Source organism: Elephas maximus, chromosome 13, assembly GCF_024166365.1.
Source record: "Elephas maximus indicus isolate mEleMax1 chromosome 13, mEleMax1 primary haplotype, whole genome shotgun sequence".
Taxonomy (NCBI): domain Eukaryota; kingdom Metazoa; phylum Chordata; class Mammalia; order Proboscidea; family Elephantidae; genus Elephas; species Elephas maximus.
In genome coordinates this window covers 100,519,764-100,540,449 of record NC_064831.1, presented here as the reverse complement: position 1 = coordinate 100,540,449, position 20,686 = coordinate 100,519,764, and the positions used below count along the sequence as shown (strand labels likewise).

Genomic DNA, 20,686 nt, shown 5'->3' with positions numbered 1-20,686 from the left:
CCCCTGAGACCTGAAGATGCTTACCACAAATGTCTTCCTTCCACCGAGGAATGACACTGGGTGAGAGAATTCACACATCGTCTTCCAGTTTCCAGGGGAGTTGGCTTGACCCCCATGAAAGCAGGACAACAGACATCGACCTCACTATCCCTTGGAAAAGGGCAAATCAGTAAGACAAAGATCACAGGAGAGAAGCTCACTTCCCTGTGGCTATGCTTTCTCCCAGATAGTCGCAAACATATGCACAAAATCAAGACACCCCTTTACAACCCACTGGGGAGACTGCTGACCCTTCACACAAAGTGAGACTCGTGCCTGGATGTAGTACAAATTCTCAGGAGCACGCAGGCAAAAGGAGCCTTTGCAATTGATTAACCCTGACTGATGTGTTGAAGGCAGCCAAATATGCGTCCAGGGGCACCGTCCAACGTGTTGGACTCTCGGGATACGGCACCCAAGAGTCCCCAGTAACTGGGGATCTTCAAATCAGCTGGAAGGACATTTGGGAATGAGTTCCTTTCCAAGAATTGTGCCAACACTTCTAGAAATTTCCACAGTCCTTCAACACTTTGATTTCACCACTGAGCCATGTAGAGACACAATCCAATCTACCTCAGGCCCGAATAATCCCTATAGAGGGAGAACATCTCCTCCTGTATATCAACCACCACAGGATCCTGTGGGGCATACAGAAAAGCAGTTCTACAGAATCTCTATGAGATTCCAAAGAACTGTCAAGAAAATGATCTTTCCGCATGCGGAAGGCAGCAGTTATGCCTGCATTTCCTGACTAGAGTGTTAGCCGATCGTGACTTCCTGTGGCACGTACCTGAAACTAGTCATGACGCGCGCATCGCGTTTACCAAATGCCATCGAACCTGACCTTAGTGTTTTGACTCAGATATTTGTGCTGCTACCTTTTCTTGATAGCTACAGTGAGGTATCAGACTACTCGATTGTTCACCCAATGCCAGGATTTGTGGGAAAGATACCCTGCAGATCCTAATCGTCCAGTCGCAACTGACACAGGCTTTCGACTATGGCAAGTATGTCCGGTTTCTCCAGTAGAGCTCCTAGCCATTCCCAAGCGGAAAATATATGAGAAAAGCACATTTGTCTCGCTGTGCATTCTCTCAATTCCGTAGACATACCAGGCTGGGCACCGGATGATCAAAAATTCCTCAAGTGGAAATTCTTCCAGGTTCCTGTGCTTCCTAACTATCCACCCGTGCATATCACCGCCACTTATTCAATCGGTCAGGTCAAGCTAAAAGCAGGGCACGCGTCTCAGCTTCTCCACAAAACCCGACTGCCTTTTGGGCTCCGTTTTCACTTGTCCAAGTATCAGCAGGGACAAGGTAAAACTGCCATCATTCACTCACCTTGTGTTCTTCCTGTGGTGAATCTCTTGGGAGTAGGTCTTTCTAAGTCAGAGAAAAAGAGGAAAGGAGCCAAGGAATCAGCTTGACAAAAATCGGTCAGTGAGGAGTTTTCGATCACGTGCTGGACGTAAAAGGAATCAAAACGGGCTCCATTCTAAAGGAGATCATTAAGATTGGGGAAAAGCAGTTTCCCTCTGGGCCTCAGCGTGATCCTATTGAGCGTGATTTTAATGTCATCATTTCTCTTCCAGAGAAGTGGAGGTGTCATCATTGACCCGAGACATATCAATCCCCAGGAAAAATCACCTGAGTCCTCAAGTTCCTTACCACAGACATCTTCCATCCAGCCCGGAATCATGCAGGATGAGAATGTTCGCACATCCTCTTCCAGGTTCCTGGGGAGTAGCTTGACCCTCATGAAAGCGGGAAAACAGGCCTGGACCTTGCAATCCTTTTAGGAAGGACAAAGAAGTAAGCCAGACATCGCACGAGAGACATCCATGGTCTAACAGCTAAGGTTTTTCCCACATGTGCTCAAAAATATGGACAACATCAAGACACGCACTTCTAACCCGTTAGGGAGACTGCTCACCCTTGACAGAAAGGCAGACATGTGCCAGATCAGGACATGGCATAGAGGTCTCAGACCGTAGTAAAAGAAACTCAGGAGGTCCCAGGCAAGGAGAGGCTTTTCATTTTGATCAGGCCTGGCCCATGTAACAAGGAAGCCAAATCTGTGTCCACAGGCACTGTCCCGTGCACGAGCACTCTCAGGAAATTACACCCAAGGGTTCCCCAAACTGGGGATCTTCAAACGAGCTGTGGGACACTCAGAAGAGTGCTTACTCCAAGAATTTGCCCCAAACTTCTCCTACGAATTTCCGGAGTTTGATTTCACCCTTGTGCCATGCAGAGACACAGACCCGGCCACCTCTTTCCCAAAGAACGGTAACACAGGGAACATATCTCCTCCTGCTTATCAACCATCGGAAGATCTCTTGGCACAAACAGAGCAGGAGTCTTATGGAAACTCTACGGGATTCCAATGAACTGTGTAGGAACAGTGATCTTTGCACTCGTGCAAGGCAGCATTTACACCTGCATTCACTGTCTACAGCTCCAAGGAAACATGACTTCCTGTGGCATGAACCTGAAACTGCTCACGACCCTCGTGTCCTCCTCACACAAGGCATAGACCCTGACTTTAGATTTTCTACGCGGGTATCTGTGCAGCTACCTTCACTTGAAAGCTGGAGCCAGCTATCAGACTACGGAATCTCTCATCCAATTTCAAGATTCCTGGGAAAAGTGCCCTGCAGATCCTAAGAAGCCAGCTGAAACTGACAAACGCTTTCAATATGGCAAGTTGACCAGTCTCCCGTAGAGCTCTGAGCCATTCACCTCCCATAAATATCTTGGGAAAATACATTCTTCTCGTTGTGCATTTCTCCCAATTCCCTAGGACGTATCGGACTTGGACCCCGGCTATCGGAGACGACTCAAGCGCACATTTTTCAGGATCCTCAGATTCCTAAGTATCCATCCACGCACATCACTGCCACTTAGTCAACCAGGCAAGGTCAAGCAAACACCAGGGGACATGCCTCAGCTTTGTCAACAACCTCTACTGCCTTTTGGGCTGCATCCTCACTTGCCCAAGTGTCAGATGGGGCCAGGGAAAATCACGGTGATTCCCTCACCTTGTGACCTCGCCACGGTGAGTTTCATGGAAGCAGGTCTTTCTAAATGACACAAAAAGAGGAAAAGAGCCAAGGAATCAGCCTGACAAAAATCAGCCACCCAGGTGTTTTGGGTCACTTGGTGCAGGTGAAAGGAATGAAAATGGGGGTCTGCTCTAAAGAAGATCTATAAGGCCGGGGCAAAGGAGTGTCTCGCAGGGCCTCAGCATAAACCCACTGAGCACGATTTTTAGGTCATCATCTCTCTTCGAGACAGGTTATGTCATCATTGACCCGAGCCATATCTCTCCCCAGGAAAAATCCCCTGAGACCTGAAGATGGTTACCACAAATGTCTTCCTTCCACCGAGGAATGACACTGGGTGAGAGAATTCACACATCGTCTTCCAGTTTCCAGGGGAGTTGGCTTGACCCCCATGAAAGCAGGACAACAGACATCGACCTCACTATCCCTTGGAAAAGGGCAAATCAGTAAGACAAAGATCACAGGAGAGAAGCTCACTTCCCTGTGGCTATGCTTTCCCCCAGATAGTCGCAAACATATGCACAAAATCAAGACACCCCTTTACAACCCACTGGGGAGACTGCTGACCCTTCACACAAAGTGAGACTCGTGCCTGGATGTAGTACAAATTCTCAGGAGCACGCAGGCAAAAGGAGCCTTTGCAATTGATTAACCCTGACTGATGTGTTGAAGGCAGCCAAATATGCGTCCAGGGGCACCGTCCAACGTGTTGGACTCTCGGGATACGGCACCCAAGAGTCCCCAGTAACTGGGGATCTTCAAATCAGCTGGAAGGACATTTGGGAATGAGTTCCTTTCCAAGAATTGTGCCAACACTTCTAGAAATTTCCACAGTCCTTCAACACTTTGATTTCACCACTGAGCCATGTAGAGACACAATCCAATCTACCTCAGGCCCGAATAATCCCTATAGAGGGAGAACATCTCCTCCTGTATATCAACCACCACAGGATCCTGTGGGGCATACAGAAAAGCAGTTCTACAGAATCTCTATGAGATTCCAAAGAACTGTCAAGAAAATGATCTTTCCGCATGCGGAAGGCAGCAGTTATGCCTGCATTTCCTGACTAGAGTGTTAGCCGATCGTGACTTCCTGTGGCACGTACCTGAAACTAGTCATGACGCGCGCATCGCGTTTACCAAATGCCATCGAACCTGACCTTAGTGTTTTGACTCAGATATTTGTGCTGCTACCTTTTCTTGATAGCTACAGTGAGGTATCAGACTACTCGATTGTTCACCCAATGCCAGGATTTGTGGGAAAGATACCCTGCAGATCCTAATCGTCCAGTCGCAACTGACACAGGCTTTCGACTATGGCAAGTATGTCCGGTTTCTCCAGTAGAGCTCCTAGCCATTCCCAAGCGGAAAATATATGAGAAAAGCACATTTGTCTCGCTGTGCATTCTCTCAATTCCGTAGACATACCAGGCTGGGCACCGGATGATCAAAAATTCCTCAAGTGGAAATTCTTCCAGGTTCCTGTGCTTCCTAACTATCCACCCGTGCATATCACCGCCACTTATTCAATCGGTCAGGTCAAGCTAAAAGCAGGGCACGCGTCTCAGCTTCTCCACAAAACCCGACTGCCTTTTGGGCTCCGTTTTCACTTGTCCAAGTATCAGCAGGGACAAGGTAAAACTGCCATCATTCACTCACCTTGTGTTCTTCCTGTGGTGAATCTCTTGGGAGTAGGTCTTTCTAAGTCAGAGAAAAAGAGGAAAGGAGCCAAGGAATCAGCTTGACAAAAATCGGTCAGTGAGGAGTTTTCGATCACGTGCTGGACGTAAAAGGAATCAAAACGGGCTCCATTCTAAAGGAGATCATTAAGATTGGGGAAAAGCAGTTTCCCTCTGGGCCTCAGCGTGATCCTATTGAGCGTGATTTTAATGTCATCATTTCTCTTCCAGAGAAGTGGAGGTGTCATCATTGACCCGAGACATATCAATCCCCAGGAAAAATCACCTGAGTCCTCAAGTTCCTTACCACAGACATCTTCCATCCAGCCCGGAATCATGCAGGATGAGAATGTTCGCACATCCTCTTCCAGGTTCCTGGGGAGTAGCTTGACCCTCATGAAAGCGGGAAAACAGGCCTGGACCTTGCAATCCTTTTAGGAAGGACAAAGAAGTAAGCCAGACATCGCACGAGAGACATCCATGGTCTAACAGCTAAGGTTTTTCCCACATGTGCTCAAAAATATGGACAACATCAAGACACGCACTTCTAACCCGTTAGGGAGACTGCTCACCCTTGACAGAAAGGCAGACATGTGCCAGATCAGGACATGGCATAGAGGTCTCAGACCGTAGTAAAAGAAACTCAGGAGGTCCCAGGCAAGGAGAGGCTTTTCATTTTGATCAGGCCTGGCCCATGTAACAAGGAAGCCAAATCTGTGTCCACAGGCACTGTCCCGTGCACGAGCACTCTCAGGAAATTACACCCAAGGGTTCCCCAAACTGGGGATCTTCAAACGAGCTGTGGGACACTCAGAAGAGTGCTTACTCCAAGAATTTGCCCCAAACTTCTCCTACGAATTTCCGGAGTTTGATTTCACCCTTGTGCCATGCAGAGACACAGACCCGGCCACCTCTTTCCCAAAGAACGGTAACACAGGGAACATATCTCCTCCTGCTTATCAACCATCGGAAGATCTCTTGGCACAAACAGAGCAGGAGTCTTATGGAAACTCTACGGGATTCCAATGAACTGTGTAGGAACAGTGATCTTTGCACTCGTGCAAGGCAGCATTTACACCTGCATTCACTGTCTACAGCTCCAAGGAAACATGACTTCCTGTGGCATGAACCTGAAACTGCTCACGACCCTCGTGTCCTCCTCACACAAGGCATAGACCCTGACTTTAGATTTTCTACGCGGGTATCTGTGCAGCTACCTTCACTTGAAAGCTGGAGCCAGCTATCAGACTACGGAATCTCTCATCCAATTTCAAGATTCCTGGGAAAAGTGCCCTGCAGATCCTAAGAAGCCAGCTGAAACTGACAAACGCTTTCAATATGGCAAGTTGACCAGTCTCCCGTAGAGCTCTGAGCCATTCACCTCCCATAAATATCTTGGGAAAATACATTCTTCTCGTTGTGCATTTCTCCCAATTCCCTAGGACGTATCGGACTTGGACCCCGGCTATCGGAGACGACTCAAGCGCACATTTTTCAGGATCCTCAGATTCCTAAGTATCCATCCACGCACATCACTGCCACTTAGTCAACCAGGCAAGGTCAAGCAAACACCAGGGGACATGCCTCAGCTTTGTCAACAACCTCTACTGCCTTTTGGGCTGCATCCTCACTTGCCCAAGTGTCAGATGGGGCCAGGGAAAATCACGGTGATTCCCTCACCTTGTGACCTCGCCACGGTGAGTTTCATGGAAGCAGGTCTTTCTAAATGACACAAAAAGAGGAAAAGAGCCAAGGAATCAGCCTGACAAAAATCAGCCACCCAGGTGTTTTGGGTCACTTGGTGCAGGTGAAAGGAATGAAAATGGGGGTCTGCTCTAAAGAAGATCTATAAGGCCGGGGCAAAGGAGTGTCTCGCAGGGCCTCAGCATAAACCCACTGAGCACGATTTTTAGGTCATCATCTCTCTTCGAGACAGGTTATGTCATCATTGACCCGAGCCATATCTCTCCCCAGGAAAAATCCCCTGAGACCTGAAGATGCTTACCACAAATGTCTTCCTTCCACCGAGGAATGACACTGGGTGAGAGAATTCACACATCGTCTTCCAGTTTCCAGGGGAGTTGGCTTGACCCCCATGAAAGCAGGACAACAGACATCGACCTCACTATCCCTTGGAAAAGGGCAAATCAGTAAGACAAAGATCACAGGAGAGAAGCTCACTTCCCTGTGGCTATGCTTTCTCCCAGATAGTCGCAAACATATGCACAAAATCAAGACACCCCTTTACAACCCACTGGGGAGACTGCTGACCCTTCACACAAAGTGAGACTCGTGCCTGGATGTAGTACAAATTCTCAGGAGCACGCAGGCAAAAGGAGCCTTTGCAATTGATTAACCCTGACTGATGTGTTGAAGGCAGCCAAATATGCGTCCAGGGGCACCGTCCAACGTGTTGGACTCTCGGGATACGGCACCCAAGAGTCCCCAGTAACTGGGGATCTTCAAATCAGCTGGAAGGACATTTGGGAATGAGTTCCTTTCCAAGAATTGTGCCAACACTTCTAGAAATTTCCACAGTCCTTCAACACTTTGATTTCACCACTGAGCCATGTAGAGACACAATCCAATCTACCTCAGGCCCGAATAATCCCTATAGAGGGAGAACATCTCCTCCTGTATATCAACCACCACAGGATCCTGTGGGGCATACAGAAAAGCAGTTCTACAGAATCTCTATGAGATTCCAAAGAACTGTCAAGAAAATGATCTTTCCGCATGCGGAAGGCAGCAGTTATGCCTGCATTTCCTGACTAGAGTGTTAGCCGATCGTGACTTCCTGTGGCACGTACCTGAAACTAGTCATGACGCGCGCATCGCGTTTACCAAATGCCATCGAACCTGACCTTAGTGTTTTGACTCAGATATTTGTGCTGCTACCTTTTCTTGATAGCTACAGTGAGGTATCAGACTACTCGATTGTTCACCCAATGCCAGGATTTGTGGGAAAGATACCCTGCAGATCCTAATCGTCCAGTCGCAACTGACACAGGCTTTCGACTATGGCAAGTATGTCCGGTTTCTCCAGTAGAGCTCCTAGCCATTCCCAAGCGGAAAATATATGAGAAAAGCACATTTGTCTCGCTGTGCATTCTCTCAATTCCGTAGACATACCAGGCTGGGCACCGGATGATCAAAAATTCCTCAAGTGGAAATTCTTCCAGGTTCCTGTGCTTCCTAACTATCCACCCGTGCATATCACCGCCACTTATTCAATCGGTCAGGTCAAGCTAAAAGCAGGGCACGCGTCTCAGCTTCTCCACAAAACCCGACTGCCTTTTGGGCTCCGTTTTCACTTGTCCAAGTATCAGCAGGGACAAGGTAAAACTGCCATCATTCACTCACCTTGTGTTCTTCCTGTGGTGAATCTCTTGGGAGTAGGTCTTTCTAAGTCAGAGAAAAAGAGGAAAGGAGCCAAGGAATCAGCTTGACAAAAATCGGTCAGTGAGGAGTTTTCGATCACGTGCTGGACGTAAAAGGAATCAAAACGGGCTCCATTCTAAAGGAGATCATTAAGATTGGGGAAAAGCAGTTTCCCTCTGGGCCTCAGCGTGATCCTATTGAGCGTGATTTTAATGTCATCATTTCTCTTCCAGAGAAGTGGAGGTGTCATCATTGACCCGAGACATATCAATCCCCAGGAAAAATCACCTGAGTCCTCAAGTTCCTTACCACAGACATCTTCCATCCAGCCCGGAATCATGCAGGATGAGAATGTTCGCACATCCTCTTCCAGGTTCCTGGGGAGTAGCTTGACCCTCATGAAAGCGGGAAAACAGGCCTGGACCTTGCAATCCTTTTAGGAAGGACAAAGAAGTAAGCCAGACATCGCACGAGAGACATCCATGGTCTAACAGCTAAGGTTTTTCCCACATGTGCTCAAAAATATGGACAACATCAAGACACGCACTTCTAACCCGTTAGGGAGACTGCTCACCCTTGACAGAAAGGCAGACATGTGCCAGATCAGGACATGGCATAGAGGTCTCAGACCGTAGTAAAAGAAACTCAGGAGGTCCCAGGCAAGGAGAGGCTTTTCATTTTGATCAGGCCTGGCCCATGTAACAAGGAAGCCAAATCTGTGTCCACAGGCACTGTCCCGTGCACGAGCACTCTCAGGAAATTACACCCAAGGGTTCCCCAAACTGGGGATCTTCAAACGAGCTGTGGGACACTCAGAAGAGTGCTTACTCCAAGAATTTGCCCCAAACTTCTCCTACGAATTTCCGGAGTTTGATTTCACCCTTGTGCCATGCAGAGACACAGACCCGGCCACCTCTTTCCCAAAGAACGGTAACACAGGGAACATATCTCCTCCTGCTTATCAACCATCGGAAGATCTCTTGGCACAAACAGAGCAGGAGTCTTATGGAAACTCTACGGGATTCCAATGAACTGTGTAGGAACAGTGATCTTTGCACTCGTGCAAGGCAGCATTTACACCTGCATTCACTGTCTACAGCTCCAAGGAAACATGACTTCCTGTGGCATGAACCTGAAACTGCTCACGACCCTCGTGTCCTCCTCACACAAGGCATAGACCCTGACTTTAGATTTTCTACGCGGGTATCTGTGCAGCTACCTTCACTTGAAAGCTGGAGCCAGCTATCAGACTACGGAATCTCTCATCCAATTTCAAGATTCCTGGGAAAAGTGCCCTGCAGATCCTAAGAAGCCAGCTGAAACTGACAAACGCTTTCAATATGGCAAGTTGACCAGTCTCCCGTAGAGCTCTGAGCCATTCACCTCCCATAAATATCTTGGGAAAATACATTCTTCTCGTTGTGCATTTCTCCCAATTCCCTAGGACGTATCGGACTTGGACCCCGGCTATCGGAGACGACTCAAGCGCACATTTTTCAGGATCCTCAGATTCCTAAGTATCCATCCACGCACATCACTGCCACTTAGTCAACCAGGCAAGGTCAAGCAAACACCAGGGGACATGCCTCAGCTTTGTCAACAACCTCTACTGCCTTTTGGGCTGCATCCTCACTTGCCCAAGTGTCAGATGGGGCCAGGGAAAATCACGGTGATTCCCTCACCTTGTGACCTCGCCACGGTGAGTTTCATGGAAGCAGGTCTTTCTAAATGACACAAAAAGAGGAAAAGAGCCAAGGAATCAGCCTGACAAAAATCAGCCACCCAGGTGTTTTGGGTCACTTGGTGCAGGTGAAAGGAATGAAAATGGGGGTCTGCTCTAAAGAAGATCTATAAGGCCGGGGCAAAGGAGTGTCTCGCAGGGCCTCAGCATAAACCCACTGAGCACGATTTTTAGGTCATCATCTCTCTTCGAGACAGGTTATGTCATCATTGACCCGAGCCATATCTCTCCCCAGGAAAAATCCCCTGAGACCTGAAGATGCTTACCACAAATGTCTTCCTTCCACCGAGGAATGACACTGGGTGAGAGAATTCACACATCGTCTTCCAGTTTCCAGGGGAGTTGGCTTGACCCCCATGAAAGCAGGACAACAGACATCGACCTCACTATCCCTTGGAAAAGGGCAAATCAGTAAGACAAAGATCACAGGAGAGAAGCTCACTTCCCTGTGGCTATGCTTTCTCCCAGATAGTCGCAAACATATGCACAAAATCAAGACACCCCTTTACAACCCACTGGGGAGACTGCTGACCCTTCACACAAAGTGAGACTCGTGCCTGGATGTAGTACAAATTCTCAGGAGCACGCAGGCAAAAGGAGCCTTTGCAATTGATTAACCCTGACTGATGTGTTGAAGGCAGCCAAATATGCGTCCAGGGGCACCGTCCAACGTGTTGGACTCTCGGGATACGGCACCCAAGAGTCCCCAGTAACTGGGGATCTTCAAATCAGCTGGAAGGACATTTGGGAATGAGTTCCTTTCCAAGAATTGTGCCAACACTTCTAGAAATTTCCACAGTCCTTCAACACTTTGATTTCACCACTGAGCCATGTAGAGACACAATCCAATCTACCTCAGGCCCGAATAATCCCTATAGAGGGAGAACATCTCCTCCTGTATATCAACCACCACAGGATCCTGTGGGGCATACAGAAAAGCAGTTCTACAGAATCTCTATGAGATTCCAAAGAACTGTCAAGAAAATGATCTTTCCGCATGCGGAAGGCAGCAGTTATGCCTGCATTTCCTGACTAGAGTGTTAGCCGATCGTGACTTCCTGTGGCACGTACCTGAAACTAGTCATGACGCGCGCATCGCGTTTACCAAATGCCATCGAACCTGACCTTAGTGTTTTGACTCAGATATTTGTGCTGCTACCTTTTCTTGATAGCTACAGTGAGGTATCAGACTACTCGATTGTTCACCCAATGCCAGGATTTGTGGGAAAGATACCCTGCAGATCCTAATCGTCCAGTCGCAACTGACACAGGCTTTCGACTATGGCAAGTATGTCCGGTTTCTCCAGTAGAGCTCCTAGCCATTCCCAAGCGGAAAATATATGAGAAAAGCACATTTGTCTCGCTGTGCATTCTCTCAATTCCGTAGACATACCAGGCTGGGCACCGGATGATCAAAAATTCCTCAAGTGGAAATTCTTCCAGGTTCCTGTGCTTCCTAACTATCCACCCGTGCATATCACCGCCACTTATTCAATCGGTCAGGTCAAGCTAAAAGCAGGGCACGCGTCTCAGCTTCTCCACAAAACCCGACTGCCTTTTGGGCTCCGTTTTCACTTGTCCAAGTATCAGCAGGGACAAGGTAAAACTGCCATCATTCACTCACCTTGTGTTCTTCCTGTGGTGAATCTCTTGGGAGTAGGTCTTTCTAAGTCAGAGAAAAAGAGGAAAGGAGCCAAGGAATCAGCTTGACAAAAATCGGTCAGTGAGGAGTTTTCGATCACGTGCTGGACGTAAAAGGAATCAAAACGGGCTCCATTCTAAAGGAGATCATTAAGATTGGGGAAAAGCAGTTTCCCTCTGGGCCTCAGCGTGATCCTATTGAGCGTGATTTTAATGTCATCATTTCTCTTCCAGAGAAGTGGAGGTGTCATCATTGACCCGAGACATATCAATCCCCAGGAAAAATCACCTGAGTCCTCAAGTTCCTTACCACAGACATCTTCCATCCAGCCCGGAATCATGCAGGATGAGAATGTTCGCACATCCTCTTCCAGGTTCCTGGGGAGTAGCTTGACCCTCATGAAAGCGGGAAAACAGGCCTGGACCTTGCAATCCTTTTAGGAAGGACAAAGAAGTAAGCCAGACATCGCACGAGAGACATCCATGGTCTAACAGCTAAGGTTTTTCCCACATGTGCTCAAAAATATGGACAACATCAAGACACGCACTTCTAACCCGTTAGGGAGACTGCTCACCCTTGACAGAAAGGCAGACATGTGCCAGATCAGGACATGGCATAGAGGTCTCAGACCGTAGTAAAAGAAACTCAGGAGGTCCCAGGCAAGGAGAGGCTTTTCATTTTGATCAGGCCTGGCCCATGTAACAAGGAAGCCAAATCTGTGTCCACAGGCACTGTCCCGTGCACGAGCACTCTCAGGAAATTACACCCAAGGGTTCCCCAAACTGGGGATCTTCAAACGAGCTGTGGGACACTCAGAAGAGTGCTTACTCCAAGAATTTGCCCCAAACTTCTCCTACGAATTTCCGGAGTTTGATTTCACCCTTGTGCCATGCAGAGACACAGACCCGGCCACCTCTTTCCCAAAGAACGGTAACACAGGGAACATATCTCCTCCTGCTTATCAACCATCGGAAGATCTCTTGGCACAAACAGAGCAGGAGTCTTATGGAAACTCTACGGGATTCCAATGAACTGTGTAGGAACAGTGATCTTTGCACTCGTGCAAGGCAGCATTTACACCTGCATTCACTGTCTACAGCTCCAAGGAAACATGACTTCCTGTGGCATGAACCTGAAACTGCTCACGACCCTCGTGTCCTCCTCACACAAGGCATAGACCCTGACTTTAGATTTTCTACGCGGGTATCTGTGCAGCTACCTTCACTTGAAAGCTGGAGCCAGCTATCAGACTACGGAATCTCTCATCCAATTTCAAGATTCCTGGGAAAAGTGCCCTGCAGATCCTAAGAAGCCAGCTGAAACTGACAAACGCTTTCAATATGGCAAGTTGACCAGTCTCCCGTAGAGCTCTGAGCCATTCACCTCCCATAAATATCTTGGGAAAATACATTCTTCTCGTTGTGCATTTCTCCCAATTCCCTAGGACGTATCGGACTTGGACCCCGGCTATCGGAGACGACTCAAGCGCACATTTTTCAGGATCCTCAGATTCCTAAGTATCCATCCACGCACATCACTGCCACTTAGTCAACCAGGCAAGGTCAAGCAAACACCAGGGGACATGCCTCAGCTTTGTCAACAACCTCTACTGCCTTTTGGGCTGCATCCTCACTTGCCCAAGTGTCAGATGGGGCCAGGGAAAATCACGGTGATTCCCTCACCTTGTGACCTCGCCACGGTGAGTTTCATGGAAGCAGGTCTTTCTAAATGACACAAAAAGAGGAAAAGAGCCAAGGAATCAGCCTGACAAAAATCAGCCACCCAGGTGTTTTGGGTCACTTGGTGCAGGTGAAAGGAATGAAAATGGGGGTCTGCTCTAAAGAAGATCTATAAGGCCGGGGCAAAGGAGTGTCTCGCAGGGCCTCAGCATAAACCCACTGAGCACGATTTTTAGGTCATCATCTCTCTTCGAGACAGGTTATGTCATCATTGACCCGAGCCATATCTCTCCCCAGGAAAAATCCCCTGAGACCTGAAGATGCTTACCACAAATGTCTTCCTTCCACCGAGGAATGACACTGGGTGAGAGAATTCACACATCGTCTTCCAGTTTCCAGGGGAGTTGGCTTGACCCCCATGAAAGCAGGACAACAGACATCGACCTCACTATCCCTTGGAAAAGGGCAAATCAGTAAGACAAAGATCACAGGAGAGAAGCTCACTTCCCTGTGGCTATGCTTTCTCCCAGATAGTCGCAAACATATGCACAAAATCAAGACACCCCTTTACAACCCACTGGGGAGACTGCTGACCCTTCACACAAAGTGAGACTCGTGCCTGGATGTAGTACAAATTCTCAGGAGCACGCAGGCAAAAGGAGCCTTTGCAATTGATTAACCCTGACTGATGTGTTGAAGGCAGCCAAATATGCGTCCAGGGGCACCGTCCAACGTGTTGGACTCTCGGGATACGGCACCCAAGAGTCCCCAGTAACTGGGGATCTTCAAATCAGCTGGAAGGACATTTGGGAATGAGTTCCTTTCCAAGAATTGTGCCAACACTTCTAGAAATTTCCACAGTCCTTCAACACTTTGATTTCACCACTGAGCCATGTAGAGACACAATCCAATCTACCTCAGGCCCGAATAATCCCTATAGAGGGAGAACATCTCCTCCTGTATATCAACCACCACAGGATCCTGTGGGGCATACAGAAAAGCAGTTCTACAGAATCTCTATGAGATTCCAAAGAACTGTCAAGAAAATGATCTTTCCGCATGCGGAAGGCAGCAGTTATGCCTGCATTTCCTGACTAGAGTGTTAGCCGATCGTGACTTCCTGTGGCACGTACCTGAAACTAGTCATGACGCGCGCATCGCGTTTACCAAATGCCATCGAACCTGACCTTAGTGTTTTGACTCAGATATTTGTGCTGCTACCTTTTCTTGATAGCTACAGTGAGGTATCAGACTACTCGATTGTTCACCCAGTGCCAGGATTTGTGGGAAAGATACCCTGCAGATCCTAATCGTCCAGTCGCAACTGACACAGGCTTTCGACTATGGCAAGTATGTCCGGTTTCTCCAGTAGAGCTCCTAGCCATTCCCAAGCGGAAAATATATGAGAAAAGCACATTTGTCTCGCTGTGCATTCTCTCAATTCCGTAGACATACCAGGCTGGGCACCGGATGATCAAAAATTCCTCAAGTGGAAATTCTTCCAGGTTCCTGTGCTTCCTAACTATCCACCCGTGCATATCACCGCCACTTATTCAATCGGTCAGGTCAAGCTAAAAGCAGGGCACGCGTCTCAGCTTCTCCACAAAACCCGACTGCCTTTTGGGCTCCGTTTTCACTTGTCCAAGTATCAGCAGGGACAAGGTAAAACTGCCATCATTCACTCACCTTGTGTTCTTCCTGTGGTGAATCTCTTGGGAGTAGGTCTTTCTAAGTCAGAGAAAAAGAGGAAAGGAGCCAAGGAATCAGCTTGACAAAAATCGGTCAGTGAGGAGTTTTCGATCACGTGCTGGACGTAAAAGGAATCAAAACGGGCTCCATTCTAAAGGAGATCATTAAGATTGGGGAAAAGCAGTTTCCCTCTGGGCCTCAGCGTGATCCTATTGAGCGTGATTTTAATGTCATCATTTCTCTTCCAGAGAAGTGGAGGTGTCATCATTGACCCGAGACATATCAATCCCCAGGAAAAATCACCTGAGTCCTCAAGTTCCTTACCACAGACATCTTCCATCCAGCCCGGAATCATGCAGGATGAGAATGTTCGCACATCCTCTTCCAGGTTCCTGGGGAGTAGCTTGACCCTCATGAAAGCGGGAAAACAGGCCTGGACCTTGCAATCCTTTTAGGAAGGACAAAGAAGTAAGCCAGACATCGCACGAGAGACATCCATGGTCTAACAGCTAAGGTTTTTCCCACATGTGCTCAAAAATATGGACAACATCAAGACACGCACTTCTAACCCGTTAGGGAGACTGCTCACCCTTGACAGAAAGGCAGACATGTGCCAGATCAGGACATGGCATAGAGGTCTCAGACCGTAGTAAAAGAAACTCAGGAGGTCCCAGGCAAGGAGAGGCTTTTCATTTTGATCAGGCCTGGCCCATGTAACAAGGAAGCCAAATCTGTGTCCACAGGCACTGTCCCGTGCACGAGCACTCTCAGGAAATTACACCCAAGGGTTCCCCAAACTGGGGATCTTCAAACGAGCTGTGGGACACTCAGAAGAGTGCTTACTCCAAGAATTTGCCCCAAACTTCTCCTACGAATTTCCGGAGTTTGATTTCACCCTTGTGCCATGCAGAGACACAGACCCGGCCACCTCTTTCCCAAAGAACGGTAACACAGGGAACATATCTCCTCCTGCTTATCAACCATCGGAAGATCTCTTGGCACAAACAGAGCAGGAGTCTTATGGAAACTCTACGGGATTCCAATGAACTGTGTAGGAACAGTGATCTTTGCACTCGTGCAAGGCAGCATTTACACCTGCATTCACTGTCTACAGCTCCAAGGAAACATGACTTCCTGTGGCATGAACCTGAAACTGCTCACGACCCTCGTGTCCTCCTCACACAAGGCATAGACCCTGACTTTAGATTTTCTACGCGGGTATCTGTGCAGCTACCTTCACTTGAAAGCTGGAGCCAGCTATCAGACTACGGAATCTCTCATCCAATTTCAAGATTCCTGGGAAAAGTGCCCTGCAGATCCTAAGAAGCCAGCTGAAACTGACAAACGCTTTCAATATGGCAAGTTGACCAGTCTCCCGTAGAGCTCTGAGCCATTCACCTCCCATAAATATCTTGGGAAAATACATTCTTCTCGTTGTGCATTTCTCCCAATTCCCTAGGACGTATCGGACTTGGACCCCGGCTATCGGAGACGACTCAAGCGCACATTTTTCAGGATCCTCAGATTCCTAAGTATCCATCCACGCACATCACTGCCACTTAGTCAACCAGGCAAGGTCAAGCAAACACCAGGGGACATGCCTCAGCTTTGTCAACAACCTCTACTGCCTTTTGGGCTGCATCCTCACTTGCCCAAGTGTCAGATGGGGCCAGGGAAAATCACGGTGATTCCCTCACCTTGTGACCTCGCCACGGTGAGTTTCATGGAAGCAGGTCTTTCTAAATGACACAAAAAGAGGAAAAGAGCCAAGGAATCAGCCTGACAAAAATCAGCCACCCAGGTGTTTTGGGTCACTTGGTGCAGGTGAAAGGAATGAAAATGGGGGTCTGCTCTAAAGAAGATCTATAAGGCCGGGGCAAAGGAGTGTCTCGCAGGGCCTCAGCATAAACCCACTGAGCACGATTTTTAGGTCATCATCTCTCTTCGAGACAGGTTATGTCATCATTGACCCGAGCCATATCTCTCCCCAGGAAAAATCCCCTGAGACCTGAAGATGCTTACCACAAATGTCTTCCTTCCACCGAGGAATGACACTGGGTGAGAGAATTCACACATCGTCTTCCAGTTTCCAGGGGAGTTGGCTTGACCCCCATGAAAGCAGGACAACAGACATCGACCTCACTATCCCTTGGAAAAGGGCAAATCAGTAAGACAAAGATCACAGGAGAGAAGCTCACTTCCCTGTGGCTATGCTTTCTCCCAGATAGTCGCAAACATATGCACAAAATCAAGACACCCCTTTACAACCCACTGGGGAGACTGCTGACCCTTCACACAAAGTGAGACTCGTGCCTGGATGTAGTACAAATTCTCAGGAGCACGCAGGCAAAAGGAGCCTTTGCAATTGATTAACCCTGACTGATGTGTTGAAGGCAGCCAAATATGCGTCCAGGGGCACCGTCCAACGTGTTGGACTCTCGGGATACGGCACCCAAGAGTCCCCAGTAACTGGGGATCTTCAAATCAGCTGGAAGGACATTTGGGAATGAGTTCCTTTCCAAGAATTGTGCCAACACTTCTAGAAATTTCCACAGTCCTTCAACACTTTGATTTCACCACTGAGCCATGTAGAGACACAATCCAATCTACCTCAGGCCCGAATAATCCCTATAGAGGGAGAACATCTCCTCCTGTATATCAACCACCACAGGATCCTGTGGGGCATACAGAAAAGCAGTTCTACAGAATCTCTATGAGATTCCAAAGAACTGTCAAGAAAATGATCTTTCCGCATGCGGAAGGCAGCAGTTATGCCTGCATTTCCTGACTAGAGTGTTAGCCGATCGTGACTTCCTGTGGCACGTACCTGAAACTAGTCATGACGCGCGCATCGCGTTTACCAAATGCCATCGAACCTGACCTTAGTGTTTTGACTCAGATATTTGTGCTGCTACCTTTTCTTGATAGCTACAGTGAGGTATCAGACTACTCGATTGTTCACCCAATGCCAGGATTTGTGGGAAAGATACCCTGCAGATCCTAATCGTCCAGTCGCAACTGACACAGGCTTTCGACTATGGCAAGTATGTCCGGTTTCTCCAGTAGAGCTCCTAGCCATTCCCAAGCGGAAAATATATGAGAAAAGCACATTTGTCTCGCTGTGCATTCTCTCAATTCCGTAGACATACCAGGCTGGGCACCGGATGATCAAAAATTCCTCAAGTGGAAATTCTTCCAGGTTCCTGTGCTTCCTAACTATCCACCCGTGCATATCACCGCCACTTATTCAATCGGTCAGGTCAAGCTAAAAGCAGGGCACGCGTCTCAGCTTCTCCACAAAACCCGACTGCCTTTTGGGCTCCGTTTTCACTTGTCCAAGTATCAGCAGGGACAAGGTAAAACTGCCATCATTCACTCACCTTGTGTTCTTCCTGTGGTGAATCTCTTGGGAGTAGGTCTTTCTAAGTCAGAGAAAAAGAGGAAAGGAGCCAAGGAATCAGCTTGACAAAAATCGGTCAGTGAGGAGTTTTCGATCACGTGCTGGACGTAAAAGGAATCAAAACGGGCTCCATTCTAAAGGAGATCATTAAGATTGGGGAAAAGCAGTTTCCCTCTGGGCCTCAGCGTGATCCTATTGAGCGTGATTTTAATGTCATCATTTCTCTTCCAGAGAAGTGGAGGTGTCATCATTGACCCGAGACATATCAATCCCCAGGAAAAATCACCTGAGTCCTCAAGTTCCTTACCACAGACATCTTCCATCCAGCCCGGAATCATGCAGGATGAGAATGTTCGCACATCCTCTTCCAGGTTCCTGGGGAGTAGCTTGACCCTCATGAAAGCGGGAAAACAGGCCTGGACCTTGCAATCCTTTTAGGAAGGACAAAGAAGTAAGCCAGACATCGCACGAGAGACATCCATGGTCTAACAGCTAAGGTTTTTCCCACATGTGCTCAAAAATATGGACAACATCAAGACACGCACTTCTAACCCGTTAGGGAGACTGCTCACCCTTGACAGAAAGGCAGACATGTGCCAGATCAGGACATGGCATAGAGGTCTCAGACCGTAGTAAAAGAAACTCAGGAGGTCCCAGGCAAGGAGAGGCTTTTCATTTTGATCAGGCCTGGCCCATGTAACAAGGAAGCCAAATCTGTGTCCACAGGCACTGTCCCGTGCACGAGCACTCTCAGGAAATTACACCCAAGGGTTCCCCAAACTGGGGATCTTCAAACGAGCTGTGGGACACTCAGAAGAGTGCTTACTCCAAGAATTTGCCCCAAACTTCTCCTACGAATTTCCGGAGTTTGATTTCACCCTTGTGCCATGCAGAGACACAGACCCGGCCACCTCTTTCCCAAAGAACGGTAACACAGGGAACATATCTCCTCCTGCTTATCAACCATCGGAAGATCTCTTGGCACAAACAGAGCAGGAGTCTTATGGAAACTCTACGGGATTCCAATGAACTGTGTAGGAACAGTGATCTTTGCACTCGTGCAAGGCAGCATTTACACCTGCATTCACTGTCTACAGCTCCAAGGAAACATGACTTCCTGTGGCATGAACCTGAAACTGCTCACGACCCTCGTGTCCTCCTCACACAAGGCATAGACCCTGACTTTAGATTTTCTACGCGGGTATCTGTGCAGCTACCTTCACTTGAAAGCTGGAGCCAGCTATCAGACTACGGAATCTCTCATCCAATTTCAAGATTCCTGGGAAAAGTGCCCTGCAGATCCTAAGAAGCCAGCTGAAACTGACAAACGCTTTCAATATGGCAAGTTGACCAGTCTCCCGTAGAGCTCTGAGCCATTCACCTCCCATAAATATCTTGGGAAAATACATTCTTCTCGTTGTGCATTTCTCCCAATTCCCTAGGACGTATCGGACTTGGACCCCGGCTATCGGAGACGACTCAAGCGCACATTTTTCAGGATCCTCAGATTCCTAAGTATCCATCCACGCACATCACTGCCACTTAGTCAACCAGGCAAGGTCAAGCAAACACCAGGGGACATGCCTCAGCTTTGTCAACAACCTCTACTGCCTTTTGGGCTGCATCCTCACTTGCCCAAGTGTCAGATGGGGCCAGGGAAAATCACGGTGATTCCCTCACCTTGTGACCTCGCCACGGTGAGTTTCATGGAAGCAGGTCTTTCTAAATGACACAAAAAGAGGAAAAGAGCCAAGGAATCAGCCTGACAAAAATCAGCCACCCAGGTGTTTTGGGTCACTTGGTGCAGGTGAAAGGAATGAAAATGGGGGTCTGCTCTAAAGAAGATCTATAAGGCCGGGGCAAAGGAGTGTCTCGCAGGGCCTCAGCATAAACCCACTGAGCACGATTTTTAGGTCATCATCTCTCTTCGAGACAGGTTATGTCATCATTGACCCGAGCCATATCTCTCCCCAGGAAAAATCCCCTGAGACCTGAAGATGCTTACCACAAATGTCTTCCTTCCACCGAGGAATGACACTGGGTGAGAGAATTCACACATCGTCTTCCAGTTTCCAGGGGAGTTGGCTTGACCCCCATGAAAGCAGGACAACAGACATCGACCTCACTATCCCTTGGAAAAGGGCAAATCAGTAAGACAAAGATCACAGGAGAGAAGCTCACTTCCCTGTGGCTATGCTTTCTCCCAGATAGTCGCAAACATATGCACAAAATCAAGACACCCCTTTACAACCCACTGGGGAGACTGCTGACCCTTCACACAAAGTGAGACTCGTGCCTGGATGTAGTACAAATTCTCAGGAGCACGCAGGCAAAAGGAGCCTTTGCAATTGATTAACCCTGACTGATGT

The 20,686-nt window shown here is 48.3% G+C and overlaps 12 non-coding genes across 12 annotated transcripts; all 12 read right to left on the bottom strand.

Annotated features, from left to right (window-relative positions):
• Positions 1-1,578: 1,578 nt before the first annotated feature.
• LOC126057554 (small nucleolar RNA SNORD115) lies at positions 1,579-1,659 on the bottom strand. Its single transcript, XR_007512634.1, has one exon. It is a non-coding gene; the product is annotated as a small nucleolar RNA SNORD115 (small nucleolar RNA).
• A 1,620-nt stretch (positions 1,660-3,279) lies between these two features.
• On the bottom strand, positions 3,280-3,357 carry LOC126057676 (small nucleolar RNA SNORD115). The gene has a single exon (XR_007512750.1). It is a non-coding gene; the product is annotated as a small nucleolar RNA SNORD115 (small nucleolar RNA).
• Positions 3,358-4,961: 1,604 nt separating this feature from the next.
• LOC126057553 (small nucleolar RNA SNORD115) lies at positions 4,962-5,042 on the bottom strand. Its single transcript, XR_007512633.1, has one exon. It is a non-coding gene; the product is annotated as a small nucleolar RNA SNORD115 (small nucleolar RNA).
• Positions 5,043-6,662: 1,620 nt separating this feature from the next.
• On the bottom strand, positions 6,663-6,740 carry LOC126057675 (small nucleolar RNA SNORD115). The gene has a single exon (XR_007512749.1). It is a non-coding gene; the product is annotated as a small nucleolar RNA SNORD115 (small nucleolar RNA).
• Positions 6,741-8,344: 1,604 nt separating this feature from the next.
• On the bottom strand, positions 8,345-8,425 carry LOC126057552 (small nucleolar RNA SNORD115). The gene has a single exon (XR_007512632.1). It is a non-coding gene; the product is annotated as a small nucleolar RNA SNORD115 (small nucleolar RNA).
• Positions 8,426-10,045: 1,620 nt separating this feature from the next.
• On the bottom strand, positions 10,046-10,123 carry LOC126057674 (small nucleolar RNA SNORD115). Its single transcript, XR_007512748.1, has one exon. It is a non-coding gene; the product is annotated as a small nucleolar RNA SNORD115 (small nucleolar RNA).
• Positions 10,124-11,727: 1,604 nt separating this feature from the next.
• On the bottom strand, positions 11,728-11,808 carry LOC126057551 (small nucleolar RNA SNORD115). The gene has a single exon (XR_007512631.1). It is a non-coding gene; the product is annotated as a small nucleolar RNA SNORD115 (small nucleolar RNA).
• A 1,620-nt stretch (positions 11,809-13,428) lies between these two features.
• LOC126057672 (small nucleolar RNA SNORD115) lies at positions 13,429-13,506 on the bottom strand. Its single transcript, XR_007512747.1, has one exon. It is a non-coding gene; the product is annotated as a small nucleolar RNA SNORD115 (small nucleolar RNA).
• Positions 13,507-15,110: 1,604 nt separating this feature from the next.
• LOC126057550 (small nucleolar RNA SNORD115) lies at positions 15,111-15,191 on the bottom strand. Its single transcript, XR_007512630.1, has one exon. It is a non-coding gene; the product is annotated as a small nucleolar RNA SNORD115 (small nucleolar RNA).
• A 1,620-nt stretch (positions 15,192-16,811) lies between these two features.
• LOC126057671 (small nucleolar RNA SNORD115) lies at positions 16,812-16,889 on the bottom strand. Its single transcript, XR_007512746.1, has one exon. It is a non-coding gene; the product is annotated as a small nucleolar RNA SNORD115 (small nucleolar RNA).
• A 1,604-nt stretch (positions 16,890-18,493) lies between these two features.
• On the bottom strand, positions 18,494-18,574 carry LOC126057549 (small nucleolar RNA SNORD115). Its single transcript, XR_007512629.1, has one exon. It is a non-coding gene; the product is annotated as a small nucleolar RNA SNORD115 (small nucleolar RNA).
• A 1,620-nt stretch (positions 18,575-20,194) lies between these two features.
• On the bottom strand, positions 20,195-20,272 carry LOC126057670 (small nucleolar RNA SNORD115). Its single transcript, XR_007512745.1, has one exon. It is a non-coding gene; the product is annotated as a small nucleolar RNA SNORD115 (small nucleolar RNA).
• Positions 20,273-20,686: the final 414 nt, after the last annotated feature.